Below are 23,874 nucleotides of genomic sequence, written 5' to 3'. Positions count from 1 at the left end.
CAGTCTGTTAACAATGTTAAAATGACCCAAAGGTAAAATGACCCGTGTCAGTGTGGGTTTCCTCCTGGTTCTCCAGTGTTCTCCTACTTCTCAAAGACACGTCTAATGACTGATTGAGGCGACTCAGGATCTCTGATCTCAAACATATTCATCTACCAACTTCATTTCCATCTCAACAATCTGTTCATGAGAAAGTGGGACTTCTATTAGCAATAAACAATGCAAAATAAATCAAATCAGGTTTTGACTCCCCTTGTGGGAATAAAGAGTCATTTTTTTCGATTCATTTTCACTCCTCACTAAATTCCAAACTGACAGAATGAGGAAAATATTTCAGCAGAACAAATGACACTGAAGTGCAGATGACAGTGAAATATTTCTGCTTTATTTCCATCCTTAATGAACACAATGTGGTAGTTTTTAGTGCTTGTAGTAAGACACGGTCCTGCTGTAAATCCTCTTGTGTGTCTTTTAGTGAAGATACAGAATTGATGTTGAAAGGCTGCTGGGTTTTTTTTTTTGTTTGTTTGTTTTATTGTGTTTCAGTGATGTGGTGCTACTCTGTAAAACTGAGCCTCCAAATAACAACTCGATTGTATTCGCATATTATAGAATTCTATCTGGAGTTCTGATTTTAAAATGTGATTTCACCGCATACACTTCATGGACAGAAAGAAAGGACAAAATGGGAAAAGAACATAAATGACATACATGATACTTTCTATTGAAGTACAGAAATCGATCTCTGGCCACATTTACCATTTAACATTCATGTGTAGGTGACAATAAAATCAAGTTTACTTTAAAGAATTCCTTTATCTCACTTTAGCCATTTATTTCTTTATAAATTTTCAGAAAATGAAAAATTGAGTGATTTATTCATTAAATTTAAATGACTGCAATTTAAACTTGTCTTATCATTTCTGACCACTAGAGGACGCTCATGGACACGTGACGCTGCAAGAAATTAACCATTTTCAATATTTTTGCTGAACTCACATCAGAACAGACTGAAAACTTGTCTTATCATAAATATAATCAATAATATTGATTCATGATGAGATGAATGGTTTATTCGGTCCCTGCTGTGTGTGTCATACTGTAACTGGGTTTAATGGAACAGCAGCTTTTTAGTCTCGTTAAAAATAAAAAATAAAAAATAAGTCCAGTAAATTTCTCAGCTTCATGATGCTGGAGTTCTACGTTCTTCAGTATTTCTTAGTATCTCTTGCTCTCAGTGAATAGAGAGGTTCTTTGGAGAATTCCTGGTGCCCAGTAAACTGATCACAATGATTCGTCTTCTCCATGATGGGATGACTGTTTCTGTTCTCTGTGAAGATGAAGAACTGGAACCTTTTCCTGTGAAAGTTAGTGTAATACAAAGCTGTGTAGCCACTGCATTGTTTGCTCTCTTCACAGGTGCTGTCCTGCATGTAGCCAAGCCAAATCTGCATTATCTGGGCAGCACGGTGGTGTAGTGGTTAGCACTGTTACTGGACTTATACCTGGAGGATGCTCTGGACTCTTACAGTAATGCTTTTATGGCTGAGGACTAAAGTTGACTTGCTAACTTTAGGACTGCAGTTATCATGAACAGTTTTGCACTCAAGTTTCCATCAATGAAGAATTATAACATCAACGAAACTGTCCTCATGTTAAAACTGTTAATATTATAGTCATGCTGTCTGTTGTTGCCCAAATGAGGATGGGTTCCCTTTTGAGTCTGGTTCCTCTCGAGGTTTCTTCCTCATGTAGTCTGAGGGAGTTTTTCCTTGCCACCGTCGCCACAGGCGTGCTCATTGGGGATAGATTAGGGATACAATTAGCTCATGTTTTAAGTCGTTCAAATTCTGTAAAGCTGCTTTGCGACAATGTTTGTTAAAAGCGCTATACAAATAAACTTGACTTGACTTGACTGTCGCCTCACAGCAAGAAGGTTCTGGGTTTGAGCCCAGCGGCTGACGGGGGCCTTTCTGTGTGGAGTCTGCGTGGGTTTCCTCCAGGTGCTCTGGTTTCCACCAGAGCCCAAAGGCATGTCGTTAGATTAACATGGGGTGCCCTTAGGCTGAGGTGCTCTTGAGCGAGGCACCTAACCCCTAACTGCTCCCTGGCTGCTGTAGCACAGCTGCCCACTGCTCTGAGTACGTGTTTGTGCTCATTGCTCACGTGTGCGTTCACTACTTCAGATGGGTTAAATGCAGAGAGGAATTTCACAAGTGTACATGTGATGAATAAAGTTGTTGTTCTTCTTCTTATCATGGAATACAGATAGTTTATCAATACAATGGTACAACCTACATCATTTGCAAGCTAAAAGTAAGGTGTCTACAGCCTCAGTTGTGGAACTTCAGTATGCTGATGATGCTGCGCTCTGTTCATACTCAGAAGCTGGCTTGCAGAGAATCACAGATGCCTTTGCAGAAGCCTACAAAAGACTCAGGCTATCACTGAACTGCACTAAAACAGAGGTTGTGTGTCGACCTGCCTCTGACACCTCCATCCCAATCACCACCCAACCTGAAATTTCTGTGGCTGGAACTGTTCTTAAGGTAGTCCCACACTTTAAATATCTCATCAGCTATGTGTCAGGTGATATTTCCCTTGACCATGAAATTAATAACAACATCAGTGCTGGAGCAACAGCTTTTGGCAAGCTACGTAAGCATGATTTTGATCATCACGAACTTGAGTTGAAAACTAAAATAAGAGTCCATAATGCCACTATAATACCAATGCTCCTGTATGGGTCAAAAACATGGACTACGTACCAATATCAAGTAAAACAACTTGAGAAATTTCACTGAAGATGCCTACGGTACGATCCATCATGAACGCCCAATGGTATGATTGTGTTACCAATGCTGCAATTCTTGATAGAGCCTCCTTAACAAGCATTGAGGCTATGCTTCAGCAAAATAGGCTGAGGTGGTATGGACATGTTGTTAAAATGGATGCAAAACAACTTCCAAAACAGCTTTTCTACAGTCAGCGACCCACAGGAATGAGAAGCATTGGTGCTCCTAAGAAGAGATACAAGGATGCCCTAAAAAGAACTTTTAAAGAGTGTGGGATTATTGATTGGGCTACAGCATCAACTGATGGACTGCTCTGGAGGCGTGTGGTCTGCAATGGAGTTGAGACCTTTGAATCCAATCGACGGAAATCAAAGGATGAGAGACACGAGACGAAAAACTGCTCAAGCCTTAAAACTGGCACAACCTCCTGGGCAGATGCCTGTATAGTCTTTCAGAGAGCACCATGTTCATGTCGAGTGGCAGTAAGAGAGTATTTTAGGTGAAATGCTTGTGAGAAACACACACGAGCTGTTACTATAGAAACACTAATGATTTGCAGCTGCACTACTGTCAGAGCTGCTGTTATAGGGAATTAATCACCTTCAGACCAGAACTCTGCAGCACTCAGTACAGGATACTATAAATTAATGATCCATTATTGTGGATCAGAAAACCTGACAACTGATTCAGGAGCCCACAGAGTAAACCCAGCGTATAGAGGCTGAGTGAATGTGGTGTGGACTCTGTGGAGGAGCTTCATCCTGTCAGAGACACTGTAGAAGGACAGAGTTCCTGCACTGTGATCCACATACACTCCTATTCTGGAAGGTGACGGAACTCCGAACTCGGTCTTAATGTTGTTGTGATAGAAATGAAGAGGAGTCCGAGAACACACCAGACTCCACGACTGATCGTTGTACCCAAATATGGTCCGTCTGGGCTGCTCTTTTTCATTGGTCCCTTTATATGAGACTGAGATGTACACACATCCCTCACTGCTCCTTTCCACCTCCCAGTAACTGCGTCCACACACACTCTCCTTACACAACACCTGAGCGATGGAGGTAAACCTCTCAGGGTGATAAGGGAACAGCTTCTCTTTATAACTGCGTCTCACCGCTCTGTCCTTCTCACACAGACGGAGGGAACCATGTGCCGTGTTGGGATCCAGAGTCAGATAACAGAAATCTAAAAGAAAAGAGATGTTGCGCAATAAAGTTTATCGTGTATTACAACCCCGATTCCAAAAAAGTTGGGACAAAGTACAAATTGTAACTAAAAACAGAATGCAATAATTTACAAATCTCAAAAACTGATATTGTATGCACAATAGAACATAGACAACATATCAAATGTCGAAAGTGAGACATTTTGAAATTTCATGCCAAATATTGGCTCATTTGAAATTTCATGACAGCAACACATCTCAAAAAAGTTGGGACAGGGGCAATAAAAGGCTGGAAAAGTTAAAGGTACAAAAAAGGAACAGCTGGAGGACCAAATTGCAACTCATTAGGTCAACTGGCAATAGGTCATTAACATGACTGGGTATAAAAAGAGCATCTTGGAGTGGCAGCGGCTCTCAGAAGTAAAGATGGGAAGAGGATCACCAATCCCCCTAATTCTGCACCAACAAATAGTGGCGCAATATCAGAAAGGAGTTCGACAGTGTAAAATTGCAAAGAGTTTGAACATATCATCATCTACAGTGCATAATATCATCAAAAGATTCAGAGAATCTGGAAGAATCTCTGTGCGTAAGGGTCAAGGCCGGAAAACCATACTGGGTGCCCGTGATCTTCGGGCCCTTAGACGGCACTGCATCACATACAGGCATGCTTCTGTATTGGAAATCACAAAATGGGCTCAGGAATATTTCCAGAGAACATTATCTGTGAACACAATTCACCGTGCCATCCACCGTTGCCAGCTAAAACTCTATAGTTCAAAGAAGAAGCCGTATCTAAACATGATCCAGAAGCGCAGACGTCTTCTCTGGGCCAAGGCTCGTTTAAAATGGACTGTGGCAAAGTGGAAAACTGTTCTGTGGTCAGACGAATCAAAATTTGAAGTTCTTTATGGAAATCAGGGATGCCGTGTCATTCGGACTAAAGAGGAGAAGGACGACCCAAGTTGTTATCAGCGCTCAGTTCAGAAGCCTGCATCTCTGATGGTATGGGATTGCATTAGTGCATGTGGCATGGGCAGCTTACACATCTGGAAAGACACCATCAATGCTGAAAGGTATATCCATTTTCTAGGGCAACATATGCTCCCATCCAGATGACGTCTCTTTCAGGGAAGACCTTGCATTTTCCAACATGACAATGCCAAACCACATACTGCATCAATTACAGCATCATGGCTGCGTAGAAGAAGGGTCCGGGTACTGAACTGGCCAGCCTGCAGTCCAGATCTTTCACCCATAGAAAACATTTGGCGCATCATAAAACGGAAGATACGACAAAAAAGACCTAAGACAGTTGAGCAACTAGAATCCTACATTAGACAAGAATGGGTTAACATTCCTATCCCTAAACTTGAGCAACTTGTCTCCTCAGTCCCCAGACGTTTACAGACTGTTGTAAAGAGAAAAGGGGATGTCTCACAGTGGTAAACATGGCCTTGTCCCAACTTTTTTGAGATGTGTTGTTGTCATGAAATTTAAAATCGCCTAATTTTTCTCTTTAAATGATACATTTTCTCAGTTTAAACATTTGATATGTCATCTATGTTCTATTCTGAATAAAATATGGAATTTTGAAACTTCCACATCATTGCATTCCATTTTTATTTACAATTTGTACTTTGTCCCAACTTTTTTGGAATCGAGGTTGTAAACACAGGGGTACAATGAGTCATAATGAAACCAGTAATTCATTAGTGCCTCATATTGACACTCTCTCACACCCTCAGTTTCTTACACATTATATCAGAGAGAGAGCGAGCGCAGGAGATTACACAATTAGATGATATTCCTTGTAGAATTGGTCGTATTCAAATTAGCATGGAAGGAGAGCTTCCTGAAGTATAGAAAAGCTCCTCGTGCTGCAAGATCAATGTATCTCTCCACCCTAATCAAAGATAACAAAATAATCCTAGATTCCTTTTTAATCCTGCAGCAAAATTAACTAAGAAAAGACCACTACAGACACACATGCACCTGCAATATGCAGCAGCAACAACGTCATAATTTTGTTCAATCACAAAATTGAAAATATCCAACAAAAAAAATTCAAACTACTCATTTAAGCCCAGACAACTTAAATAACCCAGTCGTTAACAATATAACTGTATAAGCTAAGCAATTAGAATGTTTTACTCCTCTTCGAGAAATCAAATTAATTTCATTAATTTCCACATCAAAATCTTCTTCTTGTGTACTAATCCCTTACCTACATGTCTCTTCAAACAGATAATACCAGAAGCAATTTAAGCTCTTCTAGAAATAATCAATTCTTCCCTTAGAATTGGCTACATACGCAAATCCTTTAAACTTGCAGTTATCAAACCCCTGATTAAAAAACCTGACCTCGACCCCTGTCAGCCCAATGAAAGGCCATTATCAAACCTCCCCTTTATCTCCAAGATCCTAGAAAAAGCTGTGGCACAGCAGTTATGCTCATATTTACATTGGAATAACAACCATGAAATGTATCAGTCAGGATTTAGACCTCATCATAGCACAGAGACAGCACTGGTTAAAGTAGTAAATGACCTCTTGTTGGCATCTGATCTGGACTGTGTCTCGCTGCTTGTGTTGCTTGACCTTAGTGCAGACTCTGACACTATTGATCATTCCATTTTCCTGGGTAGACTAGAAAATGTTGTGGGAGTTAAGAGAACGGCCCTCTCCTGACTCAGCTCTTATTTAACTGATCACTATCAGTTTCTTGATGTATATGGTGATTTTTCTATGCATGCTGAGGTAAAGTTTGGTGTTCCACAAGGTTCTGTCTTAGGTCCACTGCTTTTTTCTTCATGTGCAGCAGTAAAAGACCTCAGTGTGATCATCGACTCCAGTCTTTCATTTGAAACTCATAATGATAACATTACCCAGATAGGTTTCTTTCATCTCAGAAATATTGCCAAGATAAGAAATTTAATGTCACTAAGATGCAGAAAAACTAGTTCATGCTTTTCTTACCTCCAGGTTGGATGACTGTAATGCCTTACTGTCTGGATGTTCCAATAAGTGCATAAACAAGCTCCAGTTAGTTCAAAATGCAGCAACAACGGTCCTTACTAGAACTAGAAGATATGACCACATCACCCCTGTCTTATCCACACTGCGCTGGCTCCCAATCAAATTTCGTATTGATTATACAATCCTACTATTGACCTTTAAAGCACTGAATGGTCTTGCGCCACAGTACCTGAACGAACTTCTGGTCCTTTATGACCCGCCATGCCTACTTAGATCAAAAGATGCAGGTTATTTGTTGGTACCTCATATAGTGAAGGCAACATCAGGGGGCAGAGCCTTTTCTTACAAAGCCCCACAGTTATAGAACAACCTTTCAAGTAGTGTTCAGGACTCAGACACAGTCTCAGTGTTTAAGTCTAGGCTGAAAATATATCTTTTCAGTCAAGATAGTTTTTTATTCGGTAAAGGAGTAACTCTGGTGAGTCCTCAGGCATAGAGTGTTTTGGTAAACTGGGATATATGGATGTTGTCAGTCCCCCACTCTCACTCACTCACTCACTCAGGTTTGTTGATGGTGGAGTGGCTGCTGCTTTATGTCCCGGGGCTCCCTCATGCCTGTGTTACCTTCTGGCTCTCCCTTTTAAATATGCTGTCATAGTTAGTGTTGCCAGAGTCCCTGCTTGCACTCAGCGCAAAATATATACTGTTCTTATTCATAAGGTGACACTGGGCATACCTCACAACCTTTGTTCTCTCTCTCTCTCTCATATCTTCCTTCTGTCTGTCTCTGTTGAGTTACATGTCAATCCTGAGAAACCAGTGATGCTGACCTCTTCTGCTCCTCGGACCTGCCTGATCCATCCTGATGCCCTACTTCTGGCTGGAGTCTCATCACATCACTCCTGTGGAGGATGGTCCCATATGGACAGTCGAAAGTCATACTTAGAAGACGCTCTGGACACTTACAGTAATATATTTATGTCTGAGAACTACAGTTGACTTGCTAACTTTAGGACTGCAGTTGTCTTGAACAGTTTTGCACTCAAGTTTCCATCAATGAACAGTTTATAACTTCAACAAAACAGACCGTGTTAAAACTATAATGAAGTTCCTGGTTACACAGTTATAATTTTTGGCTCTGTAGGACACAGTTATGGAAGAGAGTTATTTATAATCATGCTATCAGTTATCACCCAAATGAGGATGGGTTCCCTTTTGAGTCTGGTTCCTCAAAAGGTTTCTTCCTCGTGTCGCCTGAGGGAGTTTTTCCTTGCAAACGTCGCCACAGGCTTGCTCATTGGGGATAAATTAGGGATAAAATTAGCTCATGTGGTGGCACAGTGGTACAGCACTCTCGCCTCACAGTAAGAAGGTTCTGGGTTCAAGCCCAGTGGCTGATGGGGGCCTTTATGTGTGGAGCTTGCATGTTCTCTTGGTGCTCCATGCAGGTTAGGCTAATTGGTGGCTCTAAATTGACCATAGGTGTGAGTGTGAATGGTTGTTTGTCTCTATGTGTTAGCCCTGCAATGATCTGGCGAATTGTCCAGGGTGTACCCAACCCTTCACCCAGCCAGGCCCCAGCTTGCCCACGACCCTGCACAGGATAAGCGGCTACAGATAATGGATGGATGGATTAGCTCATGGTCAAAGTCTTTAATTTTCTGTAAAGCTGCTTTGTGGCAATGTCTGTTGTTAAAAGTGCAATACAAATAAACTTGACTTGCTTCTTGTATAAACTTCAGGAAAGAAAATGACTAGAATGTTATTAACCTTCATATACATTCATGGATCAAACATATCGAACTTCACCAGCGCTGTGCTGTCAGCGACACTGAACATGATACCTCCATTCTTCACTTCTCTTTATTGTGGAAGGAAACGTCTCCAAGAACAACATATGTTCTTAATGATCTGGCAGCACTCTGTGTGTGTGTGTGTGTGTGTGTGTGTGTGTGAGAGAGAGAGAGAGAGCGAGAGAGAGAGATGCATACATACAGTGGGGCAAAAAAGTATTTAGTCAGTCACCAATTGTGCAAGTTCTCCCACTTAAAAAGATGAGAGAGGCCTGTAATTTTCATCATAGGTACACTTCAACTATGAGAGACAAAATGAGAAAAAAAAATCCAGAAAATCACATTGTCTGATTTTTAAAGAATTTATTTGCAAATTATGGTGGAAAATAAGTATTTGGTCAATAACAAAAGTTCATCTCAATACTTTGTTATATACCCTTTGTTGGCAATAACAGAGGTCAAACATTTTCTGTCAGTCTTCACAAGGTTTTCACACACTGTTGCTGGTATTTTGGCCCATTCCTCCATGCAGATCTCCTCTAGAGCAGTGATGTTTTGGGGCTGTCACTGGGCAACACAGACTTTCAACTCCCTCCAAAGATTTTCTATGGGGTTGAGATCTGGAGACTGGCTAGGCCACTCCAGGACCTTGAAATGCTTCTTACAAGGCCACTCCTTCGTTGTCAGGGCAGTGTGTTTGGGATCATTGTCATGCTGAAAGACCCAGCCACGTTTCATCTTCAATGCCCTTGCTGATGGAAGGAGGTTTTCACTCAAAATCTCAGGATACATGGCCCCATTCATTCTTTCCTTTACACGGATCAGTCGTCCTGGTCCCTTTGCAGAAAAACAGCCCCAAAGCATGATGTTTCCACCCCCATGCTTCACAGTAGGTATGGTGTTCTTTGGATGCAACTCAGCATTCTTTCTCCTCCAAACACAAGTTGAGTTTTTACCAAAAAGTTCTATTTTAGGTTCATCTGACCATATGACATTCTCCCAATCTTCTTCTCAATCATTCAAATGCTCTCTAGCAAACTTCAGACGGGCCTGGACATGTACTGGCTTAAGCAGGGGGACACGTCTGGCACTGCAGGATTTGAGTCCCTGGCGGCGTAGTGTGTTACTGATGGTAGCCTTTGTTACTTTGGTCCCAGCTCTCTGCAGGTCATTCACTAGGCCCCCCCGTGTGGTTCTGGGATTTTTGCTCACTGTTCTTGTGATCATTTTGACCCCACGGGGTGAGATCTTGCATGGAGCCCCAGATCGAGGGAGATTATCAGTGGTCTTGTATGTCTTCCATTTTCTAATAATTGCTCCCACAGTTGATTTCTTCACACCAAGCTGCTTACCTATTGCAGATTCAGTCTTCCCAGCCTGGTGCAGGTCTACAATTTTGTTTCTGGTGTCCTTTGACAGCTCTTTGGTCTTGGCCATAGTGGAGTTTGGAGTGTGACTGTTTGAGGTTGTGGACAGGTGTCTTTTATACTGATAACCAGTTCAAACAGGTGCCATTAATACAGGTAATGAGTGGAGGACAGAGGAGCATCTTAAAGAAGTTGTTACAGGTCTGTGAGAGCCAGAAATCTTGCTTGTTTTTAGGTGACCAAATACTTATTTTACCGAGGAATTTACCAATTAATTCATGAAAAATCCTACAATGTGATTTCCTGGATTCTTTCCCCCCATTCTGTCTCTCATATTTGAAGTGTACCTATGATGAAAATTACAGGCCTCTCTCATCTTTTTAAGTGGGAGAACTTGCACAATTGGTGGCTGACTAAATACTTTTTTGCCCCACTGTACATTGTAGAAAATCTTCTCGAGTCTTCAGCTCTGAAGGTAAATTCATCCAAATTGCTGTGACGGAGAGAAAATGGAGGTGGAATAATATACAATGATCAGAGTGTGATTTTAGGAGACACGATGTTTGAATTTATGAATATTGGCAAAATAAATTATCTTAATATGACTGATGAACTGTATAAGTACAATATCTTTCAGATGGTAGCTGCGACAATGTTAAGTTCAGATAAGTACAATAAATCTTTTTTTATGTATATGCATGGATTTATAACATTTTACTTCCTCTCACCATATGAAGGGATTTTGTTGAATTGCTTTTTCATCTCTGAGAGATAATTCCTCACTCCATCAAATGAAACATGTTGATGGACAGTAATGATGGATGAGTCACCACGTCCAGAAGAGACACTGAGAGACTGGAAACGGAGCGGTGTACGAGATGGACGAATATTCTCAGACCACAGTGCAAGTGATATCAGACAATGAGTGTTACCTGGAGGAAATGGATGTGATCGTGTGTGTGTGTGTGTGAAAGCTGCTCCAGCTCAGTGACTCTCCTCTGAAGATCAGCAATCTCCTGCTCCAGTTGCTCCAGGAGTCGTTCAGCTCGACTCAGTTCAGCCTTCTCCTGATCTCTGATCAGCTCCGTCACCTCCCAGCGCTTTTTCTCCATGGAGCTGATCAGCTCAGTAAAGATCCTCTCACTGTCCTCCACTGCTGTCTGTGCACTGAGCTGTTAGGGGACACACACACACACACACACACACACGACTTAAAGCTCGTCTATCATTCCCTCTCTTACTGGGACTGTAAATGACTCGTTGTCCATGTTGTGTGTGTTTCTAGGAGCAGCTCTGTCTCTGCTCACTGCTCACCTTTATAGTGTTCACAGCCTGTTTCAGCTCCTGCACCTTCTTCTGCTTCTCCTGGATTCTCTGCTGGGATTTCATCTGCTCCTCCTTTAACTTTAACTCACTCTGACAAGAATGAATGAAATGATGTTACATCCTGAGTTAAATACTAACTTTACTAACTGTAAAGTGTTCACTCAAAGACAGGTCGAAGGTGGGAGATTATTAACTGCAATTCAAGTTAAAGATCATCCATATCCTGGCTCTCTCTCTGAGTGAGGTCAAAGGTACTCAGTATGTGCTTGTAAAACTGTTCACATCTACAGGATACATGGAACATATTTATTATTTATAATCAATAGAAGTCATGACATTTTTACACCATATAGCCTGAGTAAAGCAGGATTAGAAACAAAATGTCGAAGGATTCAGTCTGAAACCATTTCTCCTTCTCACCTGTTCTTTGTCTGATGCACCTGACTCGGTGTTGTGTTCACAAAAACAGGATGAGACTTCAGTCTTCTTCTTCAGTTTCTCCACCACTTCATCCAGCATGTTGTTTCTGCGTAGGACAGGCCTTGTAGTGAAAGTGTATCTGCACTGAGGACAGCTGTAGACACCCTTCTGATCCTCCTGATCCCAGCAGCCATTAATACACGCCTTACAGAAACTGTGACCACAGGAGATAGTCACCGGATCCTTCAGGAGATCCAGACACACTGGACACATGAACTGGTCCTGAGCTACTGAAATACTGGCCTCAGCCATTTTTCCAGAGAGCGACACATACAGTAGAGATCGGAATTGTGTGCTTTGAAATGAGCGTCCTGCTGCACTGTGAGATACGATATCACAGAGCCAGAGTGGGTGGAGCTTTAAAAAGAGTAGGAGTGCAGACTGTCAAAGGGGTGTGGCTGTGTGACAGTGTGTGTGTGTGTGCGCAGAAGCTTCAATCTCATTTTATACACCTGCTACTTTTTAATAAATCAAAGATGGTAAAGTGGTAAATCCATGCTGGTGTGGATTATTTTTGTGTAACCTCACAGTCTGCTGTGTTATTCCTCAGGATAATTAAATAATATTGTCTGGCGTTGAGTGGTATATCAGATATATTCCATTCAGCTAGCATGATAATGAATGAGTCAAAGACGAGTAGCTGAATGGAATATATCTGATAGACCACAAAAAAAGCCAGTCAATGTTATTATTATTATTATCATTATTATACATTCCTTCCGGGTGTTCAACGTGTCTTTCTCTTTCAAAATTCTCTCAAAATCTTCTGTATTTAACAAAGCAATCGTAGAAGCTATGTTTGTTCACAAATTGTCACAGTTGCTCGCTCGCTCACGTGGAAGTTTTACGTCTCCGACGTGTGACGTCATGTTGCCTTGACAACCATGCAATATCGTAAATCATATTCAACGCTCATTCTCCAGTGGGTAGAGTGACGTAATACACGTAGGATAAGCGATACGCTAACAATATTGCATGCTACCAAACCGAATGAATGAAACCCACTAGAAGGGAATAGAACACATATTTTTATTCCATTGAAAAAGTGTCCTGTATGTATAATAATATTTAATATTATTAGAGCCAATAAGATCATTTTCATAATTGTGTGCGCGCTGCTTTGACTGACATTCGGTACCAAAGTAGCATCTCCCACAATTCCTCTTTTACCACAGCAATTTGCCAACAATTACAAATTTCACATCATAGTTTTTTTTATCCATTTATAGTTACATTAACAGTCATTCCCTCACCAGCCTGCCTATTATCCTTCTCTTAAAGTTAATAAGACAAAAAAAAAAATCATGTTGTAACCAAGAAACTGCGAAGCATAAACTCCTCTGTCCTGAAGGTGTCACAAAACTTTACCTCTGACTGTTACACTGGAGACTCCTTCCAGAAATGCTAAATGAACATCTCCCTTCAGTTACGAAAACATCACCATTTAAATGATTTTTAAAATCGGTTTATGTCTAGCGTCCATCGTAGAAATCCCTGGGAACGAGCTGGTATGATGAAAACCATAAATTCGAATGAGTGCATTAATATACGCCTGCAAAACTTTCAGAGAAAATTAATCAGTATTTTCTGGCCAATCAGAAACCAGAATGCAACAATTCAATACAAACATTCAATACTAGGTCTAACTAACAAACAAACAAATTAACTATTCATGCACATCTGGAGTTAAATCGAGTTTGGTCATGGGAGTGGTTGGTCCTCCTCTCAGCCCAGCCAGGTAGACTTGAGGTCTCGGTACGTTACTCTGTCCGTCTCTCTTCGTCTGGCAGGCGGCTTCTTTTGGAAGGAACGTCTGCGTGGTGTTGTGTCTCCTCATGTGGCTCAGGTCAGTCTGCGTCGAGTGGGTTACCTTATGGCGCAGGTTCGCCTTGGAGTGCATTCAACAAAATAACGTGTTAAACTTGTTTCAGGGCTTTTCGGACAGCTTGAGCGTAATCTAATCATGCCAGTGTATTTCAGGTGGAGCTGCTTACCAGTTTGATGGCTTTCCGTCTCAGCTCCCACTCGTTCCACTCGTAAGATCTGACGATGTTGCTCTCCAGCAGGTGTGTGTCCGTCTGTGTGCTGCTTTCACTTTTGCTGATGGGTTTCACCAACAATTTCTCACCTGACTGCATCTGTGAAGACAAACTTTCTAAGAAACGCTGCTTTGCACTGGCTCACCGCATTGTTGTTGATTATTTTCCTGTCACTCTCAGGCTCACAGATGAGATGGACAAGGATGGGATTGCAGTTGAGCAGTTTTAATGTGCAGAGTGTGTGTGGAGTCTTCATACGCCGCAACTGATTGTGTTGGATCAGTATGTAGGTGCTGGATCAGCCATATTTGTAGGCTAAGAGCGTTCATGGGGAATGGAGTTTGTGGTGGAGATCAGCGAGTAGGTCAAGTATGTGAAGGAGAAGATGCAAGTAAGTCACACGTCCATGATACCTGAGAGTACGGAGTGACGCTGGCAAACTGCTGATGAAGCTCGAGCAGCTGGATCAGCTCCGGAGATCTCTTCGCTCTTTCCGCGATCAGTTCGATGTACTCGTCTGCGTTTGAGGCGAACTGATACGCAGCCTGCTTGGAGCTGAAGCTGTAATATTTCTCCCTGTGCTTCAGGATGCCGATGTTCGGATTGCCTTTGGAAAGGAACAGCAGCAGACTGAGCTTCAGAAATATGGACGTCTTGCCTTAAAGCGTGTCCTTTATTAATTATATTTTAAAGTCGGTTTAATTACAACCCTAATTCCAAAAAAGTTGGGACACTGTGTAAAACATAAATAAAAACAAAATATGACAATTTGGAAATCATGGAAACCATGTATTTCATTGAAAATAGTACAAAGACAACATATCAAATGCTGAAACTGAGAAATTTTATTGTTTTTTGAAAAATCTATGCTCATTTTGAATTTGATGTCAGCAACACATTTCAAAAAAGTTGGGACAAGGGCGTGTTTACCACTGTGTATCACCTCTAATTTTAACGAAACTCTATCAATGTTTGGGAACTGAGGAGACCAACCGCTGTAGTTTTGAAAGAGAAACGTTGTCCCATTCTTGCCTGACGTACAATTTCAGTTGCTCAAGAGTTCGGAGTCTCCTTTGTCGTGTTTTGCGCTTCATAATGCACCAACTGTTTTACATGGGAGACAGATCTGGACTGAAGCAGGCCAGTTTAGCACCTGGACTCTTTTCCTACAGAGCCATGCAGTTTTAATATGTGCAGAAAGCAGTCTTGCTGAAATAAGGAAGGCCTTCCCTGAAAAAGATTTCGTCGAACACCAAAAGCAAATATGGAAACAAACAAAGTAGGTCGAATTAATGACTGAAGAACGAGGAGCTTCAACCAGAGATGTTTCACTTTCAGTGTTTTAATGCTGTAGTGTCACTTTACATCACAAATTTGTTTCTTTTGGGGAGCTGAATACGTCTTGGTCTAAACACTGTCTAGTCGTATGAACGCTCTAATATTCGGACTATAAAAAAACCAGAGTGTAAAACTGGAGAAAGAAAAGCTTCGCTATGAACCTGGGAGCAAGAGGCCGTTCTTCTCGACAAGAGTGTATCCACACACCCCTGTACTGCAGGAAGAGCTGCTCAAAGTTCGCCGTGCTCTCGGGCAGAATCCACTCGGACGATTTCATCTCCTCTGGATCAAGCCGCTCCTCTGAAAAAGAGAAAATGAGTGCTACACTACACACTACACATGATGAGTGATAATGTAGAAATGAAATGCGCTCGCTCAAAGACGTAAAGCTGTAATGCTCAAGTTTTTTCCGATGTCTTCAGGCCAGAGGAGTTTACGCTACACTTCTTGGACATAACAAGCTGCCCACTAACAAGATGCTGTTCTGTAATGAATAAAAAGCTCGTGATGTCAGAACGTACCTGAGCTCTCAGCAGCTCTCTCTGCGTCAGATTTGACGGTTTCACCGCGGAGCATCTGATCCAACTGAACGTTCTCGAGAAGTTGCGACTGAGCCGAGAGGAACGGCCTCAGGCTGAGCGCCATGCTCCGGAGCATGTTCAACAAGACCATCTCATCCTGAAGCCCCGCCCACAGCCTGGCCAACGCTGTGAAATGAGGCTAATGGGAGGGATTTAAAATGATCAGACTGAAAATGATGCTAGCAAAGAGTTTTCGACAGAGCAAAGGAACACTTACTGTACGAACAATCTGTGGTTGGTAGAAGAGAGCAACACTTGGGAGGTTGGTACGGCAGTTTTGGCGTGAACTGTGGCCTTCAGCACCTTCATCCTCGACATGAGGTCAGTGTGAAGAGCCTCCACTTGCTTTGCACATGTGATCACATCCGCCTGGTGGAGACAAATGAACTACGTTTTATTACGTTACGTGACTTTTACTCTTAATGATTATTAGCGAAAGTTAGCCATAATAAGAATAAAATAGTAACAGAAATTTAAATGTTTTCCAATAACTTTTATTCTAATCGTTGGCTTGAACATTTAGATGTCTCTGTAACTCACCAGTATGATTTTGAGGAAGGCTTCATGTTGGCGTACATTGTACAGGGCCTGTGTGAGCAGGTCCCTGTTTAGCTCGGCGTCAGTGTCGGATTCAGAGCGTCTCTCCAGCAGAGTGGTGTAGCGCCAAGCCAAACGTTGCGTCCCTTCCAGTTCACGCTCTATATCTGTGCTGACAGCAGGAAGAGCCTCGTTCAGGACGGCCAGCACTTCACGAGAGAGCCACGACGACCAGGATTGCACATCAACAATGTAACACAGAAGACATTACCACGATTACTTCAAAAAAACCTTGCTCTATAAACATGTACAGTTTCTTACAAGCCTGTATTCTGTCAATATGTGTGGATTTCTGAACATTTGTTACAATAATTAAATTAAATCCTACAGTAATTATAAATGTACAGTGTGTCACAAAAATGCATAAACCTGACCGAGTTCCTCTTAGACCTGCGGCAAACTATTAGGGGAGAGCGAGGTAAGATGAGCCACTTTTTACATTTTTCATCATAACTACATTTTAAAGCCATTTTTGCTTCCAGTCTACACACCATACCAAATTTCAAAGTGTACTGTTACTATCTGAGCAAAAAATAATTGATAAGCTCTTATGGTTAGAGTGATATTACCTCTTGAAAAAAAAATGTCAAGTGGCTCAACTTACCCCATGCACGGGGTAAGATGAGCCACTGTGTGGGGTAAATTGAGCCAACACAAAACATGTTAGGTTAACAAAGTAAACAGCTTTTATTATTTGAAGTGCAATCAATGAATCAAGTCAAGTCAAGCAAGTGGGGGATAGGGCCGTTGCATAGAGAAGTGGAGATGAAGAGAGAGGTGATAGAACGAGATGGGATAGGGAGGGATAGATAGATGGACAGAGAGAGAGATATGCGTAGATAGATAGAAAGAGGGATGGTTAGAGAGGGAATGAGAGATATACTATATTATAGAAATTACTAAAACAGTAGAGCAGTGCCAAAAAATCTTATTTCTTTCAGTAGGTTAAAACATTGCTAAAACATGCAGCAATCATTCCATCAATCATTTCATCATTATTCAATGTTCCAAGCATTCAAATTGCAAGGGAACACCATTTGCCTCTCCCTCCGTGCTGTCCCCCCAACAGTAAAGGGGCGGGGCAATTTTTTCACAATATCCTGTCTTGACAGGACAGCCTCATCTTTCTCTTTGAAGACAAAGGTTGGCTTTCTTGCAGAGCCATGGCATGACCGGCTTCTTTTGAGAAATCTTGCCTCTATTTCGAAGACATCCAATTTGATTATCTGGCCAATGAAGTAATGCACTTTCACCAACTTGGTCTCTACCTCTCCATTCTTTATCTTTTCAATGAACCTAGTCAGAGTCATCCTGTCCAAATGCATATCCCTCGCCACAGCCCGAATAGGCCTGCCTTTCCTGACTTCCTCTGCGGCTCTCTCCAAAACTGCACGGGATTGTGCGGCCCTGTCTGTTTTTCTTTTGTATGAGTGTGGCATCATGCACACCTGTAATAACAGAGGGCATTATTTTATTTATTAAAAACCTTTTAAACACATTATTTATATTAACATATTATTTATTTGTTTATTTGTTGTTGTTGTTGTCATATATGACCAGTAAATGTGAAAACTTAAGTGTCATCCATATTGGGTAAGCTCAGCCACCAATGGGGTAAGTTGAGCCAATGGCTCAACTTGCCCCATATCTAATGGCTCATCTTACCCCGTGGCCACCATTTTGTAGAAAAATGCTAATAAAGGGGATTAGGCTAATCAAAATTATTTTTATTAGCATTTATATCATAGCTTAGAAAGCCACTAACTTAACCCTAATGTGTCTAAATATTATTCTACTTTTGTCTTCTCTAAATCATCTTCACTGTGGACAAACATGGAATTGACTTAGAAAGCACAAAAACACATTTTTATAAATATCTCCCTCACCTAGTTTGACATGTGGTGCTCCTCTCCACAAGTGTAAGTAAATGGCCCCGCCCCCCTTTGAATGTGGTCACATGGTCACATTTGTTTACTGTTTCTTAGAAACAGGGGGTGGCTCATCTTACCCCCTGGCTCATCTTACCCCACTCTCCCCTACTATTAGACATGGGACTTGAGCTCAGCCAAAACTTAACCAAACACACCAAAAAAGCAACAGGGCAAAAGATTTTGTAAGGGATTAGTGGCAGGCTGCCAGGTCGCTCCGTTGTGTGTAGCTGTCGATGTTGATTTTAAAAGTAACAAAGTAAATTACACTTAAGTCTGAGTGAAAAATACTGTAGCGAGCGTGCAGCGTGGAAGAAGAGTCTGGAGACAGAAATCTTAGTTTCTCGGTTGTTAGCCTGTAGCTCTCGATAGATAGCACTGGCTTGACTGCTTTATTAGCATTCGCTAACACTACTGATGAACACTATACTGGCTGGAAGGTGACTTCACTGCTGCGCCGACTCACAGTTAAGCTTGCATTGGCCTTCGAGAAGGCTGAGGGTGATACATTTTTAGTCCCTCCAACTATAAATCAAAATCTGATTGGTTAATTGATTCATCTGTCACTTCCTACATAAACATACACTGCCATGGCCTTCTGTCCCAGCAATGAAGTCCTAACCAATGAGTGAGCAGCTCTGAACTGTTCTCAGCCTAGACACAACAAACAAAATCTCATTGGAGAACTCGATTTTAATGTTTTCAGGACAGTAACCCTTTCACTTCTGAAGCAAATGTGATAGAAAATGAGGCCAAATCAGAATTAAGAGAGAATAATTATAATGAAATTATGAAAGAAATTAAACATAACATTTGAAATGCTGATACGTTTAGGCTTCTCTGAACGCCGAGAAGGCCCTGACTGTTCCCTTCTGTCTTACACCACAGCAATTTATTGACGATTACATCAATAAATGTCTTACAGAACAATTCGCCATACTTTCCATCCATTTCTATTTACATTTTTGAACTTGTGGGAAACAAGTGAGTTCCCGTTCTCACTCACATTCCTGCCTTTGCGGTTAATGAACGTCAAAAAACATCATCGTAAACTCTTCTGTCCTGAAGATGAGCGAAAGTTGAATAAATGTCTCCTTACCTTCAAGAACTGTTCAGTGATTTTCAATTTGGTTTACGTAGAGCATCCCGTCATTTAACTGAATGTTAACGTACCAAAACGAGCATGTTAATGTAAATCTGCATGACTGTCAGAGCTGCTGTTATAAAATGAATCACGATGGCGAGCGTTAATTAGAACGCGAGGTGAGATGCACTCACGGTCCTCGATGCTCTCTCCTCCTTTCCCGCTGTCCTTGTTGAAGAGGCGAATCCCGGTGACGATCATGGTGAGCTCATTCAGCTGCTGTTCTTTATCACGCCTGAGCAGAGACATGAAGGCGGCCAGCTCTGATGGAGGGAACACACTCTGCAGTGCGGCTAGAACACACACACAGACGTACCGTAAGAAGAGGAAGGTCTTGTGCTACGGTGAAATGGTGGTCCGAGAAACCAATTTCATAGCTGCCAACATTCCGAAATTGTAAATAGTAATACAAGGTTGGGTACTGAGTCTTGGTGGGGGGTCGGGGGGCTTTGCCCCCCGCCACCAAAGCTTTCTAGCAAAACTACCCTGAAAAAAAAAAAAAAAATCACACAAACAAAATAGTTTGACAAAATTTATTCTACAAACTAAACTATCATCTTACATTAATTTGCAAAGTTCTTTTCAACAATGCATGAAAATAGTCAGTGAATCAGGCAAAAACTTCAAACAATGCAATTAGCAGATATAACTTTTGACAAAGTACACATTAGAGAAATAGACCAGAGCTTACTCAGTCAACAGTTGATGTTATTGCACCACAAACTTGGCAATATCTAACACCATTCATTCATTAGTCACAAACAAAAATGAATTAAGAATATTACATCAATGAAAGTTGATACAAAAAAATATTATGAACTTTGTCATCAAAATTAAATATACAACAAAATGTGAAAATTGGCAATGAATATGGCACTTCAAAGATAAAAAACAAGCTGAGCCCAAAGCAAATTACAGTAGCTAAAAATACTAAGTGAAACAGCTCAAAAAAGTGTCAATTTCAACTTGCTTCTTCACATGACTACAAATCAAAACTGAGCGGGAGCTAGGTTAGAGCAGTCAACGCAAGTTGGCATTTAGAGTGAGGGCACACAATTTTACCTTTCCATCCTTGCTTTAAAATTATGATTTTAGGCATACACAAATAATGATGGCACAAAATCTGGACTGCTTGAGTCAAGTGAGACCTCTCCTACAAACAAAATTGCATGCAAAGGCCAAACAAAATAATGTGTGTTTCCTGGGTTTTCAAAATAGGGTAGGTAGGTAGGGAAAAAAAAATGTGTTTATCCCAAAAGTTTACAACAAATTTTCTAGGGTAGGCAGGAAAAAGTGAGAAGTTTCCTTTGAAAACTTTTTTTTTGCAAAATACTCGTTCAAAACTAAACCTAGTCATCAGATATCGTTGATGATATAAGGATGCACTTGTATATAAATTGTTCTATTAATGATGGCATACTTTCATTTTCCAGGTAAAATGGGAATGTTTTGGTGGATGATCTATTTGGTGGTGGCCAGAGTGGTGGTTGTGGTCCAGTACCTAGATCTATCCCTTCAGTTCTGAACATTTCCAAAATATATTTTTATATACTAGTGGGGACTTTCATGCTTAAAACTGATGTCTTGTGTGTTTATCAAAATTGGGTGCATGCCTAACATCTCGGCCTTAATGACGTTATATTTGCTTCATGTTTTTTCTTATTCTGTCTATGAATGCAATGTTCACTTATGTTGTTCTAATGAATACAGCTGCTCCGTGCCATTTTCTTTTCAAATAAAGAAACTAAAATTTCCTATATTTAAGTTTCCTATTCTGTGTTTGTAAATTGTGTTGCAAAATAAATGCAAATGCTTTCATTTTTCAGCCCTGTTAGTCCATGGTATTTGCTCTAAGGTTTAAATCAGGAGGAAATCAAGGAATGTATCATTTCACTGACACAAACTCCTGCAATTTCAGATTTATCATCAATTCAGATATCTTAAGTTGAGTATAGAATAGCATTGGACGTGTTGAATACCTGATTTATACCCTGAGCAAACAGTTCTTTGTGATGTATGCATTATTTCAATCACTATCTAGCCATATCCACACTAAATTATTTTCCCCGCATGAGACCTCTGCCCTGCCCACAAAGAACCAGCGCGGGCAGGGCGGGCTAGCCCTGCGCCTCGGGACGAAGAGCCACGGTGCTCGGCTTTAGTTTCGTTTTTCTATCGGCGGCTCCTGCCCGACTTTGGACGCTCGTAACTCGGGCAGGGGAGGTCCCAGCCTCTCCAATTTACTCCTGACGGGCCTCGTGTCTTTCAGCAAATACCGAGTGGCTTATATGACATGCCCTAGCGGTTCTCGTTTGACTCGCCAGGTGGCTGCCAAGCAGGTAGGGTTGGGCGCGAGAAATAGTTTGTTTATCATGGTCATAAGCAGTTGAAGGGTCGCAGTGTTTTTACAGGGTCGGTCGGGTAACCGGAAACACATTATTTTGTTTGGCCAAAGCTAAGTTAACATGCTAACAATATTCATTACATTGTGTAACTATGACCCAGCTAATCAGACAAACGTTACCAAAGTATTTTGCTACATCAATAAACGAAGACTAGAAAGAATAAAAAAGAAAGATTTAATAAATAGCCTGATCTTACCTGTGATGAAGTGGGTGCTGCAAACCCACACATTTTTGATAGTGCTTTCATCCCAGTCTACACGTTTGATGGCTTGTAGTCATAGACGTCGGCGATTTTTTTGGAATGGGTGAGATCCTTCTGGAATTCTGTACATTTTAACCCCATCACTGCTACGATTCTGACACCCGACAACACAACAACTAGGCTTTTTTGAGTCCAGGCTGCGCGCGCAATTTCCGCTTACGTAAGAATGACGTTTACTGCGAAGGGGTCTATAGCATCATTGATTGGCTGAGAGAACAAGCAATAGCCAATGAAATTTGGCGTAGTATCTGCCGCTTGGAACGAAGCGGTGTTTTATCAAATACGAATCCCACCGGTGATAGACTTTGAAAATGACCCATGAAAATTGGCAAAATCGTATTTTATTGTAGTAAATTCGTATTTTCGTAATCAAAACGACAAATCGTAATAAATACGATTTATTCGTAGTAGTTGGCAGCTATGCCATTGTAAATACAGAATGTATGTTTACTACTGATGTTGAATAATGGGAAAAAGATCAGTGAAGCTTTTTGGACCTATAGACACTACAGGTAGCCTACAGTGCTGCTTGAAAGTTTGTGAACCCTTTACAATTTTCTATATTTCTGCATAAATATGACTGAAAACATCATCAGATTTCCACACAAGTCCTAAAAGTAGATAAAGAGAACCCACTTAAACAAATGAGACAAAAATATTATACTTGGTCATTTACTTATTGAGGAAAATGATCTAATATTACATATCTGTGAGTGGCAAAAGTATGTGAACCCCTAGGATTAGCAGTTAATTTGAAGGTGAAATTAGAGTCAGGTGTTTTCAATCAGTGGGATGACAATCAGGTGTGAGTGGGCACCCTGTTTTATTTAAAGAACAGGGATCTATCAACATCTGATCTTTACAACACATGTTTGTGGAAGTGTATCATGCCACGAACAAAGGAGAGTTCTGAGGACCTCAGAAAAAGCGTTGTTGATGCTCATCAGGCTGGAAAAGGTTACAAAACCATCTCTAAAGAGTTTGGACTCCACCCATCCACAGTCAGACACATTGTGAACAAAATGGAGGAAATTCAAGACCATTGTTACCCTCCCCAGGAGTGGTCGACCAACAAAGATCACTCCAAGAGCAAGGCGTGTAATAGTCGGCGAGGTCACAAAGGACCCCAGGGTAACTTCTAAGCAACTGAAGGCCTCTCTCACATTGGCTAATGTTAATGTCTGTAGGTACAGTTTGCCACCTACTGTCTAAGAACTACAACTCCCAGCCAACTTCCGCGTTGACCTACGTCACGCCTGGGCGGGATTGCTTGCATCACATCCTCCATGATTCCATAAAGGACCTGGAAGTCCGCCATATCTTTCTCTTTGGCGGCTGAAACCACACGGAACAGACCTAAAAGGAGGCACTCACTATCGGACCGTCCGAAACCATGACTTCTTTCTTGCAAGATCTACATTTCAGCACGTTTTCCTTTTTGTTTACCCTTGATCACGGTAGACTCCGGAAACACGCGATCTTTAACTCAAGTGAGTTATAACCGTTTTTCAGTTATTCCTTATGAGTACGTACGAAACTGCAGCCCAAGGCAGTTTAATTTGTAGTTAAGAAGCGGCTGGACCCTTCTAACTAGTGCACGTTGTTTGATCAGAGTTTTCCTTCCCACGAGCTACGAAGCCTCTTCAAGGATCCTCTGTTTCCCACAGAAGTT

The 23,874-nt window shown here is 41.3% G+C and overlaps 1 pseudogene; it reads right to left on the bottom strand.

Moving 5' to 3' along the window:
* Positions 1–13,574: 13,574 nt before the first annotated feature.
* LOC132880245 (cilia- and flagella-associated protein 206-like) lies at positions 13,575–19,820 on the bottom strand (annotated as a pseudogene).
* Positions 19,821–23,874: the final 4,054 nt, after the last annotated feature.

This window comes from Neoarius graeffei, chromosome 2 (genome assembly GCF_027579695.1).
Source record: "Neoarius graeffei isolate fNeoGra1 chromosome 2, fNeoGra1.pri, whole genome shotgun sequence".
Lineage (NCBI taxonomy): Eukaryota > Metazoa > Chordata > Actinopteri > Siluriformes > Ariidae > Neoarius > Neoarius graeffei.
The sequence above is the reverse complement of the archived record's forward strand: the minus strand, read 5'-3'. Positions and strand labels throughout refer to the sequence as shown.